Below are 6,876 nucleotides of genomic sequence, written 5' to 3' on the forward strand. Positions count from 1 at the left end.
TGAACCCCGAAACTCCACAAGCAGGACACCGTGGACATGGCAGTGGGGGGACTGGGAACGTCTGACTTTCCTCGGGCTCCATCCCCCCTGAGGACCCAGAGGCTGAGTTGCAGTTCCGGCACTTCTCGTGCCCCAGTTGAACCTCGGGAGAGCAGGGTGGCAGATGAGGAGCGGGCGGCGCCCCTCGGGCCTGGGGCCTAGCCCTGCCAACTCCAAGGCCTTCCCTCTCCGACAGCCACATCTAGCTCTTTACTGGGAAGGAAAATCAAACGGGGCGAGAGGGAGAGGCAGTAGGTCAGTGAGTTCTCTCAAAGCTCTGTGTGTGAGGTGGAAAAGCAAGGTAGGGGATGGGCAGGGACCCGAGAAGAGCAGGGGGTGCGGGATGCACCCCTCACAGATATTGGGAGGCAGGGTGGGACAACGGAGTGAGAAACTGGCTTAGATAGGACATGTGGCATTTGGTCTGAGTGATAGCTACTGAAGGTACCACAAGGATGGCAGATACGTCTAACAAAAAATCCCCTTAGCATAAATCACCCAGTGTCTTCCCTTTATCCGTCAAGGCACAGATACGAACTGATCACCGACTACAGGCTGCACCGTGCCAGGCAATATAGGAGAGCCACCAGAAGACATCTTGTTCTCAAAGGCATGACAGTCTGGCCTAGGCAGGAAGAGAAGACTGTGAGCAAGAACACACACGTGTGTGCCTTGCACATAATGCTGGCTGTGAAAGCTCATTGACAACTGTGTAAATGTGTGAGGCCCCAACTGTTAAATGTTTGCTCGTAGCTACTCTTTGGTCATTCCTAACATAAAAAAAAATATACAACAAACCTGCGGGACTCCAGGAAGCTCTGCCCAATTTCCATAGAGTGTCTGTGAGTCTATTAAAAAAACGTGTGCCCGTATGCGTATGTGTGCGCACGTGCGTGCACATGAGCAGGCACCTCGGTAGCATCTGCAAGTTGCTTTGGGAGCCCTGGGAGAAAGCGCTTGGTAAGAACTGTTGCTCGCCAGAGCAGCGAAGGAACTGAGGGTCCCTTAGGCCTCATGCTGTACAGAAGGGAGAAGAAAGGTCCAAGGGATTGAATCCTGTGCGTCAGGTCACTCAGCCGTGCACCAGTTAACAAAAGTGGTCATGAGGCTTTCTCAGCCGATATAGGAGCTCCCTGGAGGTCAGAGGCAGAAGCGGAGTTGGAAGTGGAATATCAGAAAATTTGTCTTTTCTTCTGCCTGTGGCAACAGTCGGGGAGGTGGTGACGCCCGGTGTCAGCTGTGCCAACCTGGAGCATGTTGGCACATGCTGGCACAGTAGAAGACAATGAAGGGAAGTGGTTAAGGCCTGGATCCTAGAGACAAACTCCTTTGGCTAGACTCCTGGCCCTATTTACTTACTAGATGTTTCTTAGTATCTCTAGGCCTCAGTTTCCTCTGGAAAACGAGGATGATAACCTAGCTGATATGAAGAGGAGATGAATGGATATATGTGACAAATTAAGAAAGCTGCCTGGCATGCAGGTAAAGCTGACTCAAGACGAGTCGTTACGATTATTCTCTGCCTGCATGCTGGCCAGCAGGATTCCAGCCTGCCCACCTCAGCTAGACAGCACTACTAGAGCCCAGAACTCACCCCCCTGGACTTCCAGCTCATAGGCTTCCCTTTTTTCTCATTTACTTTGTAATTCCCAAACCTGACCAGCAGGCAACTCACACAGAAGCTCTGGCCACCTCCTGGTGGAAATGAGGACAGCAGGCAAGTTGCTTGATGCCAGCTTTGTCCTATGGCTGGAGTGGGAGCATAGCTGGGCTGAGAGCATTGGGCAGCAGATATGAGTGTGGAGGCTGGACATGTCCTCGGAACAGGGTGCTGTGTATTCTCCTGCCCTGAGACTGTTCATTCTTGTGGCACTGTACAAAATATATATCCCGTAGAGAGCTCCTGCCATCCAGAGCTTACCTGAGGCTGTCGACATCCACACAAAGCGTTCTCTCTTTGTGCGGCTCCTTTTCATTTCTCTCATTTGCTTTACTCTCTTAATTTCCGCCCCCGCCTCACATCCTTGCGTTTCAACAGGAACCATGGAGCCGAGCTTGTCTTTATTTTAGGAATGAGGACCCTGAGCACAGACAGATGTTTTTCTTGTAGCTGATAGGAGCCTTGCCGAGCCTGCTGCATCCAGCTCATCCCGCGAGGCCAGGTACCAAGCCTTCCTTAGCAACAGTCATTGAATCACAGCCGAGAGCCCTTCTGGGATCCCCCGAGGTGGGTCCCTCTAAAGCAGCCACACTCGAGGCTGAGCCAGCAGAGCTGGTAAGAGGAGTAGTGTGGGCCCCGTGCTGGCGCTGGCCCCGCCTGCCCCTCCACCTCCTCAAGAACCCATGACAAACAACCTTGCCTGGTGCCCAAGTGCCTGCCAAGCCCTGTCGCATCAAAATCCTGGCGGACTCAGCAAGGAGTCTAATTTCAGCCCAGCAGGTGGGGAAACCAAGGCAGCAAGAGTCCAATGTGACCAAGGTCACACACAGCACTGGCAACCAGGCCGTGGAGGCTGCATCCAGGGCTGCCTGCTGAGCACTGAGCACTCAGGCTCACCCCCAACCAAGGCTCTGGGCCCAGCACAGAGGAGAAACAGACACTTCCTGAATCCTGGCAGCAGCAGAGCCCGAGAATGGCCCAGCATTTTCCATCTGCCCTCACAGCAGTTCCTTCTCTCAAGGGAAAACGGAGGCACTGAGGCTCCCTGGGAGTGCCCTGGGGGCATCCGATCCAGGCCAGGAATCCAGCTCTAAACGATTCTAGCTCCCAGCTGAGTGCCTGGAGCAGCAGACATCAAAAATCTGGCAGGCCAAGGGAGAAGGGAAGATTAGATCACAATAGCAGAATGAAGGAAACCGGGGGAGAGGAGAAACGCAGGCCAAGAATGCATCGAGGCAACCTGAAAACTCCGGGGGAAAGCGGGCCCAGACACTGGCAGCTCCCCTCTGCCTGAGGTCCTCAGCCCGGGACAACCTGGCATCTCTTGGCCCCTTTAGGGGGGTCGGGGGAGGTGCTGGTCCATACATACGTGCATGTACTAGTTCCTAAGTGTCATGAAGGTGATAGGAACAGGACGCCTGTGTCGGTGCTCCGTGCACACGCACACAAACACACATGTGCAGGTATCGGGCTAGGCGTGCGAGCCACAAGAGCGTATGCGTGTTTGTGTGCAGTCTACAAACATGTTTTCAGCAAGCTCAAGGAGAAGCAATCAGTCATCTCCGAGGAATCTTAGCAACAGCCATCCCCAGAAAAGGCTTCTGCCAGCTGGAGCCGCGATGAGTCAGCAGCGGCAGCTGTGGGAGGAGGCAAGCTCTCGCCCTGGAGCCAGCCTCCCTCTTCTCCCGGCCCGGCCCGGCCGCCCGGGTCACTGCTTTGGCACCGATGTCCCAGCACACATTCCTGGAACTGGCCAGCACAGGCAGCTAAAGGGTTTTTCCCTCCTCCTCCCTCTCCCTGTCCCTCCCCACACCCTCCCTTTTATTTTTCCTTCTCGCAGCAAAACCAAAACGCGGCATTCATGAGTTCAGGAGCTGCAGCCAAATGGCAGGCGCTGGCAGCAGAGGGATTGGGACACAGGAGCTGCCCAGGCCCAAGCAGGCAGGGGGGACAAGGGTACCTCCTGTCTGGCAGCAGAGAGGACCCTGCTAGGGACTGCTGAGCTCTGCTTAAGTCCTATGGGACGAAAGTGTCATTGCCTGGGGCTCCAGGGAATGGGAGGCCAAGGTGATGGCTCCCAGGGAAACAGGCTGTGTCTGCCTCTGCCCCAAGAGCAGAACCTGAGGTTGCTAACACAGGGCACGGGGCGGGAGGGTGGCCAGAGGAACGGAGAGGTTCAGTTATGGGTCATGGCTCTTTTGCTCTCTTCGTGTGTGTTCGTTGCATCTTCACAGTAACCGATGGAAGAGTTATCATCACCTTTTGCCGATGGGAAGATGGAGGTGTAGACGGGTAAAGGGATTTGTCCCAAGGTCACCCAAGTATCAATAATGTCGCTACGTGAAATTAAACCAGCGGGAGCCAGCTTGGGGGCTTTAAGCAGTGGGCTGCGCAGCCTTTCTTCCTGGGCTGCAGCTATACTGTGTGTGCCAGGATCGCTGCACCTACAAAAAAATAAATACAATCAAAACAAAAAAAGGCTAGTGCTGTCCCTCTCCCTCTCCCTCTCCCCTCCCAAGCAAACAGATCTGGGTGAAGAGCCATCTGCAATCTCAGCAGCGGCAGCCGCGGAGGCAGGGGCAGTCACAGCCTGGCCCAGTCCGAATTCCTGGCCTCTTTACTGGAGGCAGGAAATGAATAAAAGCTAAATGAGTTTGAAAATGCCAGGAGGCAGTGTTTATCCCCCCCTCCCCCTCCCCCTCCCCCTGGCAAGGACCGTGTATAGTTACAGTTTAATCTTGGAAATGCCAGACAGCTGTTCTCCGTTGCTAAGAGACTAGCCCACATTATGCAGATGTCAGGGACCTCAAATGTCTGCCGGAAATTACAGATCATGTCGGAGGAGCAGAGGGGCCTTCTCTCTACTGGGGAAGCGCAGCGGGAGACCCCCCGGGGGTGGGGATGGCAGAAATAAGGGGCCCATCCCTTCCCGGTCTCCCCCTCTGAGACCTACATCCTTTGCTGTGCCAGCTCAGCGTCCTGGCTCCCTCCTTCCTACTCAGTTCCCACCCCACATCCGGGCCTTCTTCCTTTGACAACAGTGCTGGCGCCCATCTCCACCTTCCCCCTCCAGTTTTCCTTCGGGGACATCTTTCTTCAGTCCAGTGTCCCTCTGTCTGTCTTGCAGTCTTTCCCACCTCTGTGATGCCACGATGCCACTGAGCTGGCGGGGACTGAGCTGGGAGGAGGGTGGGATCCCACTCCCTGAGCCCTGGTCACCTGGGGCTGAAAATGGACACACACACAGACACACACACACACACACACACTCACACACCCTCCCAGAAACCCAAGCACAGCTGTTGTCAAGGCAACTGCAGGCTACCGGAGCTGCTGAATCCCCAGTCCCCTGGGAAGGAGAGCTGCCATCTGGGGGCTGGAGGGAGGAGGGGAAGCCCTTTCCAAACCTCTGCTCTAACAAGGACCCCGATTAAAGGTGATAGGGAACCCACCAGGACCCTGGAGCGGGCAGGGAGCAGGCCCAGCTCCTCAGTCAGGCTGGAGAGGGGTATGGAGAGGCTGCCAGGGAGCAAAGGCATCCACAAGGTCTGCGGGATGACCCCCAGAGTGTCGTGGGTGTGGGAGGTGGGCTGGGGCCTGGGTGCAGAGTAGGTGCTGAGTGCCTGTTCTTTCCCTGAGAGCCCACAAGGTGCCCGAGGGCAGAAACTTAATCTCACTGCCCATGCACCCAAGTGACATCCACTCTCCCGGATGCCAGCTGTGTGACCTTGGCTTCCTCCAGCCGTGTTAAAATAAAGCCAGGAGTACTTTGTGTGCCATGGAAGGTGGCTGTGCAGATAAGAATGGTGCGTGCATGTGTGCGTGTGCGTGCGTATGCGTGCGTGTGCGCGCGTGTGTGTATCTGTGTGTGTTTACACCCATGTAGGGAAGCAATTTAGAGAAAGGTTCACAGACGCCCCCAGAGAGCAGGGCGGTGTTACCGCCCCTCTGGCCTTCCCTGGAGAAGCTGCCGAGGCTGGCAGAAAGGGAACACTATTTACCCGGCTCCCTTTCCACGTGCCCAGATCTTCCTCCCTCCAGTCTCAAAGAAAGCCTCACTGACTTTGTGTCTTGGCTTCTCTGGTCAGCTCCCCACCTGGTACATTTCCACAACAACAGTGATGTCAGATGAAGAAATTGAGGCGCAGACTTCTGAGACCTGCCCAAACCATCACAGACCATTAGCTCTCCACGGCCCCTCAGAGCTGCCCACCCCCTGCCTGTGCTCTCCAGCCCCAGTCCCCACCCTGGGTTTAAACCCCAGGAGGGCCATGACCTCTGTCCACACCAGGTAGATTCCCAGCCTCTTCTCGCATTAGCTGTGTGAGCTGGGCAAAGAATCTTAGCTCTGCTTCCCCTTCTGGAAAATGGAAACAATAATAGTGTGGACCTCTTAGGGTTGCTGTGAGGATGGAATGAGATAGAACATATACCCCTCTTCGTTCCTGCTAAGCTCTCAATACCTTTTAGTTCTTAAAGTGGAGCCTACTGCTGGGCACTGCCTCCTTAGAAAGGTGCCAGGCTTGGGCAGTGAGAGGAGGGGGAATTCCTTGGCTTGCATGCCTGCCTGCTCTCCCTCAGCACAACGACTGGTTTCCGCCTCTTTGGAAGGTTCTAGAAGGGCTGTCCAGGACAGTGCGCCTGGGAGAACTCTGAGGGCAGGCACCAGCCACAAAGACCGGCGGGGGGGTTGGCGGGGCGGTCAGAGAAAACGCTACGGCAGAGAAGGGGTAGATGGTGGCGGATGGAGTCCCCTCCCCTGTGGAACTGCCCAGCCAGAAAGGCAGGCAGGAGCGACCTGAGGCTGAGTCATGGCTGGCTCCCAGTTCACGCAGCCACGCACGGCCCTCCGAGGCCTCGCCGGGCGGGAGGGAGGGCTGCAGCTGCTCCATCTCTCTTTGTTCCTCCGCCTCTCTCCTGGCTTCTCCCCATGCTTTCATTCCCTTTCTCCCCGCGCGCTCTCTCCCTCATTCACTCCCTCGCCCTCCTCCTCTTTCTCTCATTCTTCCACCGACCTCAGTTTCCTCCCCCCTTTCATCCTTCCCTTGAAGCTGATTTCTTGCTTTCTCATCCTTTCTTCTTCCTCGGAGCTCAGAATCACACTTGGCAGCCCTCCCCTCCCACCGCCCTCCCCTCCTGCTCGTCCCTCCCTCCTCCCTCTCCTCCAGCAGTCTCTT

The 6,876-nt window shown here is 55.9% G+C and overlaps 1 long non-coding RNA gene across 1 annotated transcript in view; it reads right to left on the bottom strand.

The window, feature by feature from the left end:
* Window positions 1-2,081: 2,081 nt before the first annotated feature.
* Window positions 2,082-6,876, bottom strand: part of LOC107196669 — a 5,412-nt gene continuing 617 nt past the window's right edge. The window contains exon 2 of the long non-coding RNA XR_001518096.2: window positions 2,082-4,143. This is a non-coding gene — a long non-coding RNA (uncharacterized LOC107196669). The remainder of the gene's footprint in view (window positions 4,144-6,876) is intronic.

This window comes from Pteropus alecto, unplaced genomic scaffold, assembly GCF_000325575.1.
Source record: "Pteropus alecto unplaced genomic scaffold, ASM32557v1 scaffold8, whole genome shotgun sequence".
Classification (NCBI taxonomy): domain Eukaryota; kingdom Metazoa; phylum Chordata; class Mammalia; order Chiroptera; family Pteropodidae; genus Pteropus; species Pteropus alecto.